The following is a 17,303-nucleotide window of genomic DNA, read 5'->3' on the forward strand; positions in this document are numbered from 1 at the left end:
AAGGTGCGTTCAGGGGCATGGACTTAGGGGAAGGTGGGCAGCCAGCATGAGTTGCAATTATTTTAACTGCACGAACTGACCATGAGATATTAACACCATCCCCATCTGCAAACACGTATCTTCACATCAAGCTGCTACTGATAATATACCTGAGAGGCGAAAAAGGCCAGCAGGACCACACACATTTGATAGGAATGTAACTGCAGCAATTGGCAGCTATGACTGAAAGAGTACAAGATTGGCTCTCAAATCACATGGTTGCATCATTCATGTATTCACAGGCTAGCAAGGTTCACAGAAATCGTTTATTAATTATTACAAGAATGCAATGATTGTCACATCAGTTACATGGTGCAGGAGAGGTTTGATAGGGATGTTAGAAACATGAGCGAAAGCAAAGGATAAAACTGATAGTTCATGGCATGCAGAGCTCACAGAAGATCTTGTACGTACATCTTCTGTATAAATAACTTTTGCAGATTCTGTTTGTCTGTCATATGCAGGAAAGCACACAGAAGTAGAAGATGCAGCTACACAGAGACTACTCTATGACATTGTATTTGAGAAACTGTATGTGATCATGTAATTAAAGACTGTACCAGACTGCATATTCATGAAGGAAGGTCCGCAAAGGCTATTAGCCAGGACAGTCAGGGATGCAACACCATGCTCTGAGTGTCCCTAGCCTCTGTGTGCCAGAAACTGTGAGTGGATGACAAGAGATGGATCACTCAATGATTGCCTGTTCTGTTCATTCCCTCTGAAGCACCTGGCATGGGCCACTGTCAGAAGACACGATACTGGGCTAGATGGACCATTGGTCTGACCCAGTATGGCCGTTCTTATGTACAAGGGAGAAGAGTGTTAAGAGTGTGCACAATCTTAACTCCCATTTCTTGACTTGTGAATGCTACCTTAACTTTCTCTTGAGGTAGATTCTGTTATGGAAATGTATATAAATAGATTACACTGTACTCAATGATGTAGCACTGGCTATAACCAGAGTATTCTCAGCTAAAGGCGGGGCTCTTTGATGTGCTTACACTCACGAGTGAACAATCAGAATATAAACAGACACTTCAAATCTTATGTATTTTATTTATGGCTTTTTCTGCTGTAACTGAGTTAAGCAATGTTTTCACTCTTTGCTGCTGCCTAGCTTTTTAGAAGTTTTTCAAATATCTTAGTCACTTTTCAGAATGTCTCATCTCCCTTTTACCCATTCCTCCATGTTCGTTAGTTGTTCTGGCGTTTCTAATATTCTTTGTCCAGTTATTTTTTAAATTTCCTAAAATGTGTGTTCTGTTACAGCAAACCACACAATGCTGCTCTTTCCATGATTCCAAGCCTAGTCACCTACTGACTTCTATCACATTCCTCCCCTCTCAGTGCATCTTAGGACCTGTTACCTTAATTATTTAAAAATAATAATTTCACAGAGAAAATTCACACCTATTTTTTTTTTTAAAAAAAACACCCTATTATATCTTGGTTTTTTTCTCCTCCCTGTTTCTATATGAGCCCATGATCAATTGTTGGAGGCAAGCAGCATTTTAACAGGGCAACCATGAGGTCCCAGTTGAGCTATTTGTTTAGGCCCCAATTCTGGAATGTTTATCTTTTATATACATCGATTTCTATGGGATGACTCACGGGCATAAAGTTAAGCATGTACATTAAGTGCTTGGAGGATCAAGGCCTTCATTCCAAACTGTCTATAATTACAAGACTTTTCAAATTATGATAAAATTACTAGGTATGGAGACATTAGCATTTCAAAAGGAAATTTAGGGCCCCTCAAAAACAGTTACAATTGGGGAAAATATGCTGTTTTAGAAATAATTTTAAATGGACTCCCTCTCTAGGTTTGTATTATCTGAACAATATTCTCATCTTCTTGAAACTCCAGGAGCTTATGCATGCTTACTGATGTGCACATATTACTTCAATTATAATGGAATCATGCATGCATATAGAGAGGAAAACAGACACCCCTAGGCCTGATTTTAATTTGCCCTAAGGCCACTTTACACCACTGTATAGAAGTATTAAAGCAGCATAAACTCATAAATATGGTTTCTTAAATCTTGTAGAGTTCGGCTAAGACATTTAAGATTTCACAATGCATTATTAAATCAAAATAAAGAGTAATCTAAAAGAGAAAAAATAAGCTGAAGTATCGAGTTAAAGTGAGAATTATGCAAAAAACTTAGCAAGTAAATGACAGTAAAAGAAGAACAGTCTATGTTAGTATTCATTTATTTTAAGCATTATTAAATCTCAACTTTATTGGCTTCTTTACAAAATTTAACAGTTCGAACTACTAGTGAATCCTTGTTAAATGTATATACTGTAATTGTTGACACAAGTACTAAAATATCATTTTACTGCTTATAAATAAATCCAATGCTTTTACTATAAAAATCAATGATAAAAGTAATCATGTTATGAACTGTTGATTTCTGATACTGCCAATGTTTCCTGGTAGGGCATTAAAGTGGGCATAACAACAGTTGTTGAATTCATGTGACTCTCAGACAGATTGTCAAACATTGTTGAGCAAGATGTACACTGAGCAGAATCTGGCTAATCACGCTGGTACGGAGTCAACTTAAACAGCATGATTTCGTATGGGAAAGAGCTGGTGAGGAGGAACGAAACTAGGAAGGTCAAGAAAGTTCAGGCATTTAGAGAGAGGGGAAAGGTACTAAAAATGTTATTTGGCATAAATTACTCAAATCTAGGCAACATGTCTCCTACCCCCTTTACTCATTACGTGCTAATCAGATAAACTCAGCATACCATAGCTAAACGGATTGCTGCTGGAAAAGAAAACAATGAAAAGCGAACAAGTTAATCCCGCATCTTGCAGTATTTTCCTGTCTGTGCGTGACAAGGGAAAAAGGGCCCTAGCTTAAACCAGTTCAGAGCAGTACTTTTATTTATAGCGATTATCTCTAATATGAAGAGATCCCAACAAAATACACACAAAATGAAAAACAAACAAGCTAAAATATCAATTTTAAATACATTCCCTTTTCTAAAAATAAGGAAATCTCTCATATACTTGCTTCATTGTTCTACTTTACACTTTTCTATCTGAACAAACAGTAATGCTGACAACTTGTGTGTACAAATTACTTAATTATGTAGTGTTAAAATTGCAAAGCACGTTGGACAATCATTTGTGGATAGTGGTTGGTTAAAGACAGAATTCATAACTTTTCAGATTTCCAGGTGTGGATGCATTTGAGTACAAAAAAAAAAAAGAGAGGGTGGGGAAGGTGAAATTTTATCCTCATTTGTAAATTGATAATCTGTTAAATGGATTAACCAATCTGGATACCTGTGGCTAGTTACAGGAGAACCTTAACACTAAACCAGAGCATGGGACTAACAAAACATGTGCTAATCATTGTCCTGCCCAACATTTTGGATGTTACTTTAAGACAAATAATACTTTCACACCTGGTAAAATGTTTCACTAGAGAAAATAAATCAAGGGGAATTAAACAATCAACAGCGAGATGAAAGAGTCTTCGCTGCATAAAGATCCCTGTACGGACTTCTGGCATATTTATTAGCAAAGCTAGCAAAAGAAATAAAACTGGAACATTGCTTTTATTAGACATATTGAAATATTAACAACCTCCGTTTATCCAAATTCATCATTTATCTGCATGTTCAGGGTTCAGAGCTGCGCACTGCTAGGGAACTTCCCTCTTAAGAGTACACCACTCCACAGTCACTTGCCCCATCTAGTGGTTCAATTAGGAACCAGCAGACACCTTTAAAGCGGGGAGTATTTAGTAATTCTTGGTATGACAATGTAATTCCACTACAGTATTATAAAATTTGTGAAAAACAAAATGTTCAAATACTGTATAAAAAGAATAAAACTTTATAACATCTAGGTCTAGAAAAATAAAGAGCAAATCTTTAAAGACTAGGGACCTACAACAGTGACACCACGACTGAGTTAATGTTAGGTTTCAGAGTAGCAGCTGTGTTAGTCTGTATTTGCAAAAAGAAAAGGAGTACTTGTGGCACCTTAGAGACTAACACATTTATTTGAGCAAAAGCTTTCATGAGCTACAACTCACTTCATCGGATGCATTCAGTCATCTGATGCATCCCATGAAGTGAGCTGTAACTCACGAAAGCTTTTGCTCAAATAAATTTGTTAGTCTCTAAGGTGCCACAAGTACTCCTTTTCTTTTTGAGTTAATGTTGGTACTTAACTAATATCAAATACCCATACATTCAAACATGCTCATTAAACAAACATAATGGATACAGTTATAATTACTTTTGTATGAGCAAACATTGTTTGTTAAAGTTAAATCAAATTATGAACTTGGAAATATGCTTTAGTACAATCACTGTATGAGAGACACTGAAAAAAAGCATAAACACAACAGACAAACCAAGAAAAATGGAAATGAAGGTAAAATGTCTAGATTTCTGGAAGAAAAAAAAAACTTACTGAAAAACAAGAATTATTCTCCTGCAGTTAACGTTTTTGGTTTTTTGTTTGTTTGTTTTTGCACAAACACACACAATAAAAATCAGCTAGCTTTCAGCAGTCACCAAGGATCTGATCTTGAAATGAGCTTTGGCTGGATGGATCCCAGTGCCCACATGGAGACCTGTTGAAATGAAGCTCTATGCAGGTGGATGGGTCTGCCTACATGGAGCTCCTTGAAGATCAGCATACAACGAATTAACCTTTCCTCTGATGGTGCTCCAGGTGGTCTATTGGCATTCAGTCAAAACTAAGACATATTAGGGCATACCTGTTACAGTCAGAAGTACAGCAAGTTCATTCAGCCCATTTTACCTTGCATGTTCATGAACAGCCCAAATGTTAACACAGAAAATGTAGATGGTTCTAGGATTTATATCTGTCTTAAAAACAAGGAAATTTATGGATGAACATTTGTTCTACATAGTCTATCCCCTAAATCTTGACAGAAGAAACATGATTCTCAGCAGATATGCTAGTGGCCTAAGTTATTCTCCTGCAGTAATAAAACAAGATGTAGTTTAAAATATTTGCCAAAGCATCTAAGTGACTTAGGAGGCCATCCAAATCAGCACAGCTGAAGAAGAATGAAGAAGAATGTATAGGTTGTTTCTGAAGTTGTAAATGAAATAGCTCCAACTAGTCTGCTTTAGTAATACAAACTATTAAAACCTACAAGACAAGTCTGAGTTTTGTCTTCATGTGTATTACAACAGTGTGTCAAATATGAAAAACTCTACAGGGAGACCAAGATCTTAGCCCGTAGTCAGTCCTGGGATCCTCTTCTAACTTCTATAAACCCATCCTTCTCGGTAATAAATGGATCTTGCGTCATCACACTTTTATAAATAAGTTGAGGCGTACTGTTCAGAAAATGTCCTGTAATAGTTCTGTGTGAAGTTTCTCTAAATATAGTCATGTTGATTAAATGACTCTTAAGAGTTATTTTGCATGGTATGATTAATTTTGAAAATGCAATTCAACAGTAATTAGTAGCAATTCTGCTGCTAGCCTTGCTAGGAATGCTTGAAGCATATTGCTGCTTCATCGGTACATATAGCTAATACCACCGTCCCTCTGCCCCATTCACTCAGGGGAAGCTTGCTGCACATCCATGAGATTTATGATGTGATCTCGTGAACAAAGCCAAAAGGGTTTTGTGAGTTTGGCATTCCATTCAGAAGATAAAATCCAAGAATTTCCAGAATCATTATTGTTAATTTTTCCTACAGAGGCAAACTCTAATGATCTGCTAAACATTAATGATACAGATCATCTCTGCACAAGCATGAAAAGCAGAGGGAGGGCATATTTTCAGTGGAAATCTCTGTGAGGATACTTTCACAGCGATTACTCCACCCCATGCCATTGATGGAACGGGGAGGAGAGAGAGGAGGCTGGGGTTTGCCTAAAGATCCCTGAGGGCTGATGGAAAGGCAGAGTCATCACTACAGAAGTCTCATATCCCGTTATTACTCTGGACCCTGGTGGTCTCCTTGTTCATACTGCAGTGCGTCCGACTTTAAAAGGTCCATTCCGAAAGAGTGCCTCATGCCTAGGACATGTAATGCATGCATCAGATTGAGACACTCCTAAATTCATGACTTTCACCTTCTGTATTGGCATCTCTAAATGGGTGGGTGCTAGCAGCCAGGGGTGGTCTCTGGCAACATAGCCACCTGCATGGGTCCCCAGGAGGTGGATCCACAGCAAAGGCTGTTACTTTTTCCTGATAAGTTCCATGAGTTCAGAGCCAGGGAAATGATATGCAACCCTCTAGACCTGCTTCTGACCTACCCCCACCTCCCTCAGTCCACCCCAGTTCCTGCTCTCCTTCCCTTTCCTCCCAGATGGACCCTAGACTGGAAACCCACCCACTATTCCCCCACAGGGGAAGAGCTTTGAGGTCTCCTAGGAAGGTTTTAAACATTCTCATTTCCATAGGCGTGGGCTCACTAGATATACTGTAATCAAAGCTCTATAATTTGGAAAACGGGGAAAGGGTTAGCGCTATTTGTGAATGCCAGGCGATTTTCCATCCATTCCATCCTTTTTATTTAAAGGGTAATGTTCAAATACATGCAAAGCCCAGGAAAAGAAGGGTTCATTTTCACACAGTTATCAATGCTGATCCTAATTCTCCTTCCCCCTCCCCCACCCCCCCGGCCATGGGAGCCTCATTCATCCCCTCCCTTTTCCCTTTCACTGCTCCTCTCTTAGAGGTCCTGTCTCACAATTATCATCCCACCACTGGACCTTTTTTTCCCCTCCGAGTCCGTCTGCAGAGTTCCCTGTATCAGCCAGAAGAGCAGCACGCTCTCCCCCCCTCTCACGGCTGTATGTGCTGCTTACACAGTATCCACAGCCTCCGACACACACGGGTTGCTTCTGTGGCAGTGCAACTAGCCTCCTAGGCTTCCTTTCTAAGTCTGGCTTTGAATGAGATGTTAAAGCCTTATAGAGTTGCTCTCAGCTCTGTGATTTACAGTGCTGTTTATGATTGCTGTTACTTTACACTACAGATATCATGGGTTTGTACCTGAAGTTATAGCTTTTCTTACCACTATTTATAGAGTGTTTTAGTTATAAAAATGCATCTGATTAGTCTCAGGGCACACGGAAAGCATCAGTGGGATGCTCATTTACTTATGTTGGTGAAAGTGTGGGGTTGGGGTTAGGAATCTGCAAGCCTGCCAAGATGCAAAGCGAAGTCCTGAGTTTTTCCTTACTTGCAATGCAACAGAGCCTACACTGTAGACTCTGGCAGGAACCAGGCCTGGAAGAAAGAATTTTTGGGCCTTGTGCACTGTGGAAATTGCCTGCTCTGAACCTTTCATAAAATAGACAGCAAAGCACCCCCACCTCCTACATGCCCCACCCCACACACATACTACCAATTCCCCACAGACCCCCGAGTGCCCCTCCTACTCCACATATTCTCTAACAAGCCTCCACTTAACCTGACAGCCCTCAGACACATTCCAGCAACCCAGACATACATCCTGTTCACACAGCCCTCAGCACCTCAGCCCCACTGGGCACAGCTCCCAACATCCAAGTCTCCAACCCTGCCACCGTCAACATCCCCAACTGCTCACTTCACTAAACCCATAGCCCACCATCAACTCACCCACCATCCCCGCAACCTTGCTGGCCATTCATCAGTGCCATCCTGGGCTAGGGCAGCTTCTCCTGGTCCTGGTTGCCCAGTTCTGCTTGTTCTGCATGGGTGGCGGGCAGCCAGGCCAAATTTGAGCAAGTGGCATTGAAATGCAGTGCTGCTCAGGGTTCCCCCATCCTACCCCTGGTCATCGGATGGCCCCCGTGAGATACGGGCCCTGTGCAAGTTCCAAGAGTACACATTGGTTAATCCAGGCTGGCAGGGACAGTAGTTTTTGTTGTAAGATTTCATAAAAGTAATAAAGCTGAGATCCATGGAAATGTCAGGTGCAGACGACACGTGCAGTTAACACAAGCAAACACACTGGAAAAAAACCAACAGTTTTAAAAAAATACCCACACGAATGCAAACTAAATTTGAGAATTTTCCATATAGTAAAACATTGTAAAGGACACAGCAATACACAAAGAGGAATCCAAAGGCACACATTTTAGACTAGTATTCAATCCAGATTAATTTGTTGTACCCAAAACAACATTAACAGAATATTATGAGCCTTCTGCATTTCTGTGGCCATGGAATTTGTAGCAGAACTGTCCCCTAGAAACTAAACTTTAATTTTTAAAATATTTGTTCTTATCTCGTATGGCTGCAGATATAACTCTGAAAATATAAACAGAGCATAAATCAACAGTCATATCTTCATGAATCTGCACTGTGTGATACAATAGCTCTCAGAGGTGTGAATAGCTCTGTTAATCTCAACTGAGTGTTCACTCTGAAACCTATCATAATTTAATTGTCATTATTTCCTTTACTGACTATTTTAACAGAAACATCCAATTGGTGTGTTTATGCCACAATCCCAAACTATGTCCCATTCACCTGCAGTGAATTGCTGCAGAATTTCCACCAGAGTGTCACTAATCAAAGGACCTTGCTGCAGAAGGTGCCTCATACCTCTCTATAAGCTGGGTTCTATCTCCCATGATTCACCGTTCCCCTTCACCAAGAAGGAGACCACGGTTTATCAAGGCTATGTTTTAGTCACAGGTATTTTTAGTAAAAGTCATGGACAGGTCATGGGCCGTAAACAAAAATTCATGGGCCCGTGACCTGCCCATGACTTTTACTAAAAATAGCCCCATGACTGGGGAGTGTTTGGGGGTGAGGGGGGGCTTCCTACCTGCCTCCGCGTTCCTGCAATCCTAGGCGGCGGAGGGACCAGGGCAGGGGCTCCGCTACTCCCACCACAAGTGCCGGCTGCCACAGTTCCCATTGGCTGGGAACCACAGCCAACGGGAGCTATGGGGGCGGGGCCTGCAGGGGTAGGCAGCATGCAACGTAGAGCCCCCTCCCGCTGCCGCATAGGAGCTGCAGGGCCATGCCAGTGGGAGCCGGGGAGTCCCCCACCCTGAGTTAAGAACCCCCCAGCACCCCATGCCCCTAGCCCCCTCCCACATACCCAAACTGCTGACCCAGGGGCTGCATGCCTTGGGCAGCCCCTGAGCCAGCACCAGCTGCTGCAGAAGTCACAGAATCCATGACTTCCATGACAGACTCACAGCCTTAATCATGGAAGATGTAATCTGACCAGGGAGCCCATATTATAAAGGAGTCTGGGAGCATGAGCCACCTGAATTACAACTCCCAGGAGACTCTACACTAGCATTTTCGAATAAAAATATTTCTGTTTTCTGCAAAATAAATAAATAAATAGCCTGTAATTTTTTTCCTGCAGAAAATTTTAAATCAACTCTAATCACTAGCTTCAGCAATTAAGTAATCTTACTGCTGTAGCTCTCTACCAGTTGTCTAAATGTGCATAATTTACCCGCTTAGAGGCTAGAAATATAGAGTAAATTATATAAGGTCTCCCTTAGGCCCATTTACCAACCAGCAATTTGCAGCTCCTGAAACATCTCTTCTGCATCTGGGCCTATATATTTGAAGTTTTACATTACTTCTGTCAAAATAATAAGTGATTAGTGTATACAATGTGTCGACACTAAACATAATTAAAAAACATAAAAAAGCATAGATCCATACACACGTTATTTGTGTCTCCTCATAAATCAAACATGGGAAAAAAATCTTTCCCCAACCTGAGACATCGTTATGCCAAGTTTCAGCTGAGGGCAAGTTTTCTGACCAAAGTGTCAATCCTTTAAAAAATGAAGAATTTATAATGGAAACAGCTGCTCACCTTAGGCATAGTGGTGCTATCTGGCTCAGCTATAATATAAAAATATATGTGTAATTCAAGGAGAAAAGTGTTATGAACCTTAGCTATAAAAGTGTGTAAAAATATTACTTCCAAGTTTGAAAGTTTCCTTAGCTGTAAATTATTATCCTCACACATATTTCTGTCTTGTGTGACAAAGTTCCTCCTCTGCCTTGGCGGGTCCTGCACTTTTTGGCGGATTTGCTCATCTCAGAGGTTCACAGCAGCCCTCAGTTTGGCCGCTTCTGCTAGAGGCTTAAACCTGCAGTTCACTCAGCTAACCTCATCACTGGCCAGAATGGGGGAAAATAGAGAACAATCTCCGCAGTCTCTGTTGTCCCACCTAGTGGGTCAGGGACAGGCCAGAACCCTTTCCAAATTAGACCTTCCCTTCTGGTGTTGCTCACAGACCAGCTCTTCCTGTGTCCAATCAGGAGTTGCGGGAATGAGGGGAACCTGAGCCCACCCACTACACTGGGTTCCAGCCCAGGGCGCTGTGGATAGCAGCTCTCTACGTCTCCTGTATCAGCTGGGAGACAGCTAAAGCTCCCTGGGCTACTTCCCCATGGCCTCCCCCCAGCACCTTCTTTATCCTCACTGCAGTATCTTCCTCCTGAAGCCTGATCACGCTTGTACTCCTCAGTCCTCCAGCAGCACACCTTCTCACTCCCTGCTCCTTGCACACCCCCCACTAACTGATGGGAGGTCCTTTTTAAACCAGGTGTCCTGATTCGTCTGCCTGCCATAATTGATTCTTGTGATGTTCTTAATTGGCTCCAGGTGTCTTAATTAGCTTGCCTGTCCATTGGTTCTAGCAGGTTCCTTATTGCTCTAGGGCAGCCCCTGCTCTGGTCACTCAGGGAACAGAAAACTATTCATCCAGTGGCCAGTATATTTGCCTTCTATCAGACTCCTGTACCCCACTGGTCTGGGTCTGTCACACTTGATGAATTTTGTTTCCCTAGGGAAACATTTTACAGCCATTCCCCCTTCAAACCCTGATATTATCTAGAACATTTCTTCTATTGTGGGGGCCTGTCAGCATTCTCTATTTTGCTGGGAACTTTCTGTAAAATCCCTTCAGCCCTGTATTAGATGAGGGTTAAATAAAAGATTTTTCCCCCATATAAATAGCTCCCTTCCCTAGCCCTAGCCTTCACACAACTCAAATACTTTAAAATTTGAAATGTCCAAGTTGCCTAGCCCTGAGGACTAGATGCTTTTGTTAGTCACACATGTGCACAGATGTATAATAACCAAGTTAAGGCATTTACAGACTTGGTTTCATGCACATGCAGTAGTAATTTCTGCTAGGACTGGGAGCATAACACCAGCTGTGAGTTGGGTGAAGCTTAATCTGGTAAAGTCAAAATGATGAGTAAGATTCCCAAATTATAATGGGAATGGTTATAATGCATGTCCCTACTCCTGAGGGAGCTGTTCCCCTTTAGTTCAGGAAATTCACAGTTTGAGAGTGCATTCAGATCCCTGACTATTTTTGGATTCTCAGGGGTGATAGGAAGCCGAAAGCACCTTCTGACTGGGCATTTACACATTTACATAGCCAGACATCTCCATGACTTTGCAATAAGCCAATCTGGAAATTACAATGTACTCTACATTGGACTTTTGCTCTTTACAAAATAAACATAGCACAGAACAACTACCCTTAATGTCACACTGAAGTTTAAGCTAGTAGAGCAGGGGTGGGCAAACTTTTTGGCCCGACGGCCACATCGGGGTTGCAAAACTGTACCGAGGGCCGAGTAGGGAAGGCTGTGCCTCCTCAAACAGCCTGGCCCCCACCCCCTATCCGCCCCCTCCCACTTCCCGCTCCCTGACTGCCCCCCTCAGAACCCCCGACCCATCTAACCCTCCCTGCTCCTTGTCCCCTGACCGCCCCCCTCCCTGGAAATCTGCCCCTAACCGCCCCCTGGAATCCCACCCCCTCTCCAACACCCCCTGCTCCCTGTCCCCTATCCACACCCCCACCCCCTGACAGCCCCCCTGGGACTCCCACCCCCTAACCAACCGCCCTCTGCTCCTCATCCCCTGACTGCCCTCTTCTGGGACCCCCCCCACCCCTAACTGCCCCCCGGGATCTCACTCCCTTATCCAACCCCCCCGCTCCCTGTTCTCTGACTGCTCCCCTGACTCCTATCCACACCCCCACCCTGACAGGCTCCCCGGGACTCACACCCCCTATCCACCCCCCTCCGCTCCCTGTCCCCTGACTGCCCCAAACCCTATCCATACCCCCTCCTGACAGGCCCCCTGGGACTCCCACTCCCAACCCTCCCTGTTCCCCATCCCCTGACTGTCCCCCCAGAACCTCCACCCCATTCAACCGCCCTCTGCTCCCTGACTGCCCCCCCCCCACCCCGGGACCTCCTGTCCCCTTACCATGCTGCTCAGAGCAGCAGGATTGCGCCGCCCGGCCGAAGCCAGCTGCGCTCCCTGCACTGCCCAGTAGGAGCGGCAGGCCAGAGCACTGCCTGCACGGCAGCATCACTGCAGGAGAGGGGAAGCCTCCCCGGCCAGGAGCTCAGGGGCCGGGCAGGACAGTCCCGCGGGCCGGATATGGCCCACAAGCCATAGTTTGCCCACCTCTGTAGTAGAGCATACAAATGACTTCCTAGTTGGCAGTGTTAGCCTCAGAGGCTCAGATCCACCAAAGGACCGAGGTGTAACTGCGTGTTGCAACATCTAACTTTTACGTGCCTAGAAAATCCCTGGAACAACAATGGGACCCACAAAGCCTGAGTTAAAAGCCTAAGCTCCCTATACAATACATGGGGAGAGACAGATGCCTGAGAATGCAATCCACAAAACCAGCACACTATGCAGGGAGCCGCCAACGACAGTCAATAGTCACCATAATACCAGAATATCCCGCCCCAGCTGGCTCAGCATGGTCAACTATAGAATTCACTTCCCCTGCCGATCTGACAGACCCTGAGCTTTTGCTTAACATACATGTGCATGGGGAAGAAGAGTGGTGGGTGCGGTTGTACTGTGTGCAGATTTCACTTTGAAAAGTCATTTGTATTAAATAGTGTGTGCGCGCGCTCTCAGACGTTCTGTAATCAGCGACATCCTACAAACGCATAGAAATAATTAACTTACTGCCGCAGTTAGTTTTGTGGCTAACATATACATCGGCCCTGTAAAATATAGAAAACGTTCTGTGTAAACAAATGTCAGTCAAAAGAGATAGTATTTAGAAATCTTTCTGCTCTTTGCAGAGCTTGTAACCAACCTTCCTCTTCCAAAAAGTGGGTACGGTGGATTGAGCAGTGGCATATGAAAAGCGTAAAGAGAAAAAAGTGTGAAAGATTTTGCTACTCACAGAAAAACATTTATTTAGTTTTATCAATTGTTCTAGAAAAGTGGCTTAGAAAAAACAGCAGAATGGGATGTTTTCGTAAATAATGCTGTAGCTGAAATAAAAAATGTACCTGTTATATTCTAAGAGCTCCTAGTATTTATTAAGGTAATAGAACAGTGGTTTTCAAACTAGGGTCCGCAAACTATGTCTAAGATTTCCAAAGTAGTCCTCATCTCCTTTCAGAATTTTTTAGGAGTACGCAAATGAAAAAAGGTTGAAAACATCTGACATAAATAGGGCCCTACCAAATTCATGGTCGTGAAAAACGCACCACAGACCATGAAATCTGTTCTCCCCTGTGAAATCTGGTGCCCAGCTAGGAGCCCATACCCTGTGCAGGGCTCCAGTTTCTACTCCCGGCCGGGTATGGGGAGGGATGGGACTTGCTCTTCCCCCGCAGGTGCCACTCTCAAGACGGGGCAGACCTACCTCTGGGAACCTCCCCCGGCTGCAGGAAACTCAGCGGCTCTAGCTGTCACCCCCACCCATCTGCACAGGGAAGCTGCGGCTCCGGCTGTCAGCCCCACACTTGGGTGGTAGACTGCCAGGAAAACCATATGGTAATCAACCCCACATACCTCCCACCATGACTTCTGAGCTGCTGCTGGCAGTGGTGCTGGCTTTCAAGCTGGGCGTCTGGCCAGCAGCCTTCGTCTCTAACTGCCCAGCTCTGAAGGCAGCACCCCTGCCAGCAGCAAGGCAGAAGTAAGAGTGGCAATTCCATGACCCTGTTACAATAGCCTTGCAACCCCCCCGCAACCCTGACCGCCTTTTGGGTCAGGACCCCCACAGTTACAACCCAGTGAAATTTCAGATCTAAACATCTGAGAACATGAAGCTGACTAATTTTATACCCCCGGCCATGAAATTGACCAAAATGGACCATGAATTTGGTCATAAAACAATCACAAACAAGATTCTGTTTGAGGTTGCTGGATTTGCTTTTTTTTTTTTTTTTTTTTTTTAAGCTGGTTAACTGACAAACGCCAATTTTTGCATTCCACTCCCATGGAACTTGCAACAAGTTGCACAAGTTAAAATGCTCCAAGGTGTTCAAACATCTGAGTGCACATTTATATCCTTCGCTAAAATCTTACTATCGTTCTAATCCCTCTTCACAGGCTACTGGACTGATTAGACATGAAAATTACAGCTGATTTTCATTGTCAACAGTTTTCTTGAAAGTAACAGTTTAAAATATCTCTAATCAAACAAACAATCTAAGGGCTTCATGATATATCCAGGAACCATAAAATAAAGTATGACCACTCAACAGCTGAAGTCTGGATGCATCTATTAATTTTGAGATTATTAGCGGCTGAAAAAAAAATCGATTGCCAAGGCTGACTGATTGATAAAAGACGTTTTGGTCAGTACTTTCTATATTTATCCCACTGATTAAATTTAATTTGAAGATGAATATTGAGTACCTGGCACGCTGCTGGTAAAAACACTGATTACCTCTGGTACTGATATCTTTTTGGCAAAAAGATTATCTTCTGCACTGACAGATCACACAACTAAACACAGACAGGCAGTGGGCCCAATTCCAGGCATTTTTTGGAGGCAGATGTGGAAAGTACTTAAAAAACGACCTTAGCTATATCAGCAAACCCTCCTAATGAAGACATTACTTATACCAGCAAAAGAGTGCTTCTGCCCAAATAAATAACTTATACCAGTTCCGCAAACTAAAAAGGATATACTGGCAATAGGACTTTTTTGCTGATATTACTGTGTATACAATAGGGCTTCTGCCAGCACAGCTATGCTAGTAGGAGTGTGTGTGATTTTTTTCATACTCCTAACCAACACGTTATGCTAAAAAACTTTTAAGTATAGAGATAGGTAGACATGAAGGTATTTTTTTGTTGAACGGCATATGTGTCTTTGCCCAGAAAGCCCATCACTTGTTCTCAGATCATAGGACTTCTCTGAACAGACTAAATTAAGTCACCAAGTTGACATAACACATAAAATATGGTTACCAGGTCAAATAAATCTAAAAAAAATCTGTATGGGTGGGAAAAGAAGGGCAGAATTAGCAATTTCCCCTCAATCAATTATACTTCACAGTTGCTGAACTTCCGTCACTTGTACATATAGAAATTTATGTTCTAATTAGAGCTCCTAATTATTAGAGATAAGCTCCTAAGAAAAGCTTTCAAAGAAGCCTATTATCCTAATCCTCTGAGACATATATTTTATGTTCCCAATAGACAAACAGAATAAAATCCAGGGAAACATTAGTGCCAATTTATAAAACAAATTTTCTCCCACAAAAGGAAGGAATAACAATTTGATATACAATTTCAGAGTTGTCTAATTAAAGTTCATTTCTCCCCAAATTATTAGATTACAAGTGTCTGTGTAATCAAGAGAGAGAAAGAACTGTACGAACTAAGGCCATGTCTCCACTTACAGCAGCACTTGTGTAGCCACGAGAGACCTCTCCCATCAACATAATAAAACCAGCTCAATGAGCACCGGTAGCTATGTCAGTGGGAGAGCATCTTCCGCCAACATAACGCTGTGCACACGAGCGCTTATGCTGGCAAAATTTCTATCGCTCAGGCAACAAAAATTTTGCCGACGTAAGTGCAAGTGTAGACATGGCCTTAATAAAAGCAGATAAGTAGACTTAGCTGCCTGCTAGGAATTATACTATAATATTATTGCTTTTATTATTGCAGCCCGTCTAGATCACATTTGCGAAGTGAATTAGAGATAACCCTTATCCAGTACTAATCAGGGGAATAATATCAAATATTACAATATTCTTCATAAACAAAGTGGGATTATAAACTACTTTAGAGTCTATACCATATTAATCCTTAAAATCGCCACCAATGCTGAGCACTTGATCATTCCAAACTAACGAAACCTACAATGCCATTATACTTTTGGAAAGCCACCGTACCTCTGGTTGCATAGTAAAAGAAAAGTTCACACTTACTAAGGACAGAAATACAAGGATGAAATTGTAGAACGTATATAATTTTTTTTTGCAATAAGACACCATGGGATTTCCTTCCACACTTCAACCTCTAGAACAAGTTATTTGATCTATCTAATTTTGGGACACCTTTTCTTTCCTTACTTTTGTACTTATTTTTCCCTGCTAGCGGGGCCTGTCATTACAGTATTTTACTTCTCAACTATGACACAGTCGGCAAGGAGGAGGGGATAAATTAAAAGTCTCAAGGGGTAATGTCCTCTAGCACAGACTAAACTCCCCTTCCATAGTATACCTCTTTAATGGCCTAGAGCCAGAAAGCAGAGCTGGATCAAGGAGAGGTGAGATTAACATCAAAGAAAGGGGAAATACACCATTTTAAAAGCACAGCAACTCTCTCAGGAACCCCTGTGCAGGGACAACACAAAGTGCGGATCTCAGCATAGCAGCAGACAGACTAAACTGATGCAATAATTAGCAAATAATTAATAAACTAACACTGGAATGAAAGAAACAGAAACAAAACTTTCATCAGAATGGAGAAAAGTAAACAATAAATAAAATAGCAGCACTGAGGAGACCCCAGCTAAAGCTAGCAGAAATTTTTTTGATGGAATAGGTTTCTGTCAGAAATGCTGATTTGCCAAACTTGAAACATTTCATGGGAACATACAGACTTTGATAAGTGCTTTATTTTAATAAGGGAAAAACAATTTGTTTCAACTACAGCAAAGTGCCTTAATGAGGTCATTTTGATATCGCCAAAACTAAATTTTTAAAAACTTTTGTGACAAAGTTCCTGCTCTATCTTGGTGGCTCTTGTGCTTATTGGCGGATTAGCTCGCCTTGGAGCTTCAAGGCAGCCCTCAGCTTGGCCGTTTTTCTGAATTCACAGTCCAGGTCAACTCCTCCTGTGTCTGACCAGGAGTTGGGAGGATTTGGGGGGAACACAGGCCAGCCCTCTACTCCGGGTTCCAGCCCAGAGCCCTGTGGAATGCAGCTGTCTAGAGTGCCTCCTGGAACAGCTGTGTGACAGCTACAACTCCCTGGGCTACTTCCCTATGGCCTCCTCCCAACACCTTCTTTATC

General features: G+C 42.7%; 1 protein-coding gene across 3 annotated transcripts in view; it reads right to left on the minus strand.

Moving 5' to 3' along the window:
- Positions 1 to 17,303, minus strand: part of RMDN2 (regulator of microtubule dynamics 2) — a 73,559-nt gene that overhangs the window by 39,472 nt on the left and 16,784 nt on the right. The window lies entirely within an intron of this gene.

The sequence above is a fragment of the Caretta caretta genome, chromosome 3 (genome assembly GCF_965140235.1).
Source record: "Caretta caretta isolate rCarCar2 chromosome 3, rCarCar1.hap1, whole genome shotgun sequence".
NCBI lineage: Eukaryota > Metazoa > Chordata > Testudines > Cheloniidae > Caretta > Caretta caretta.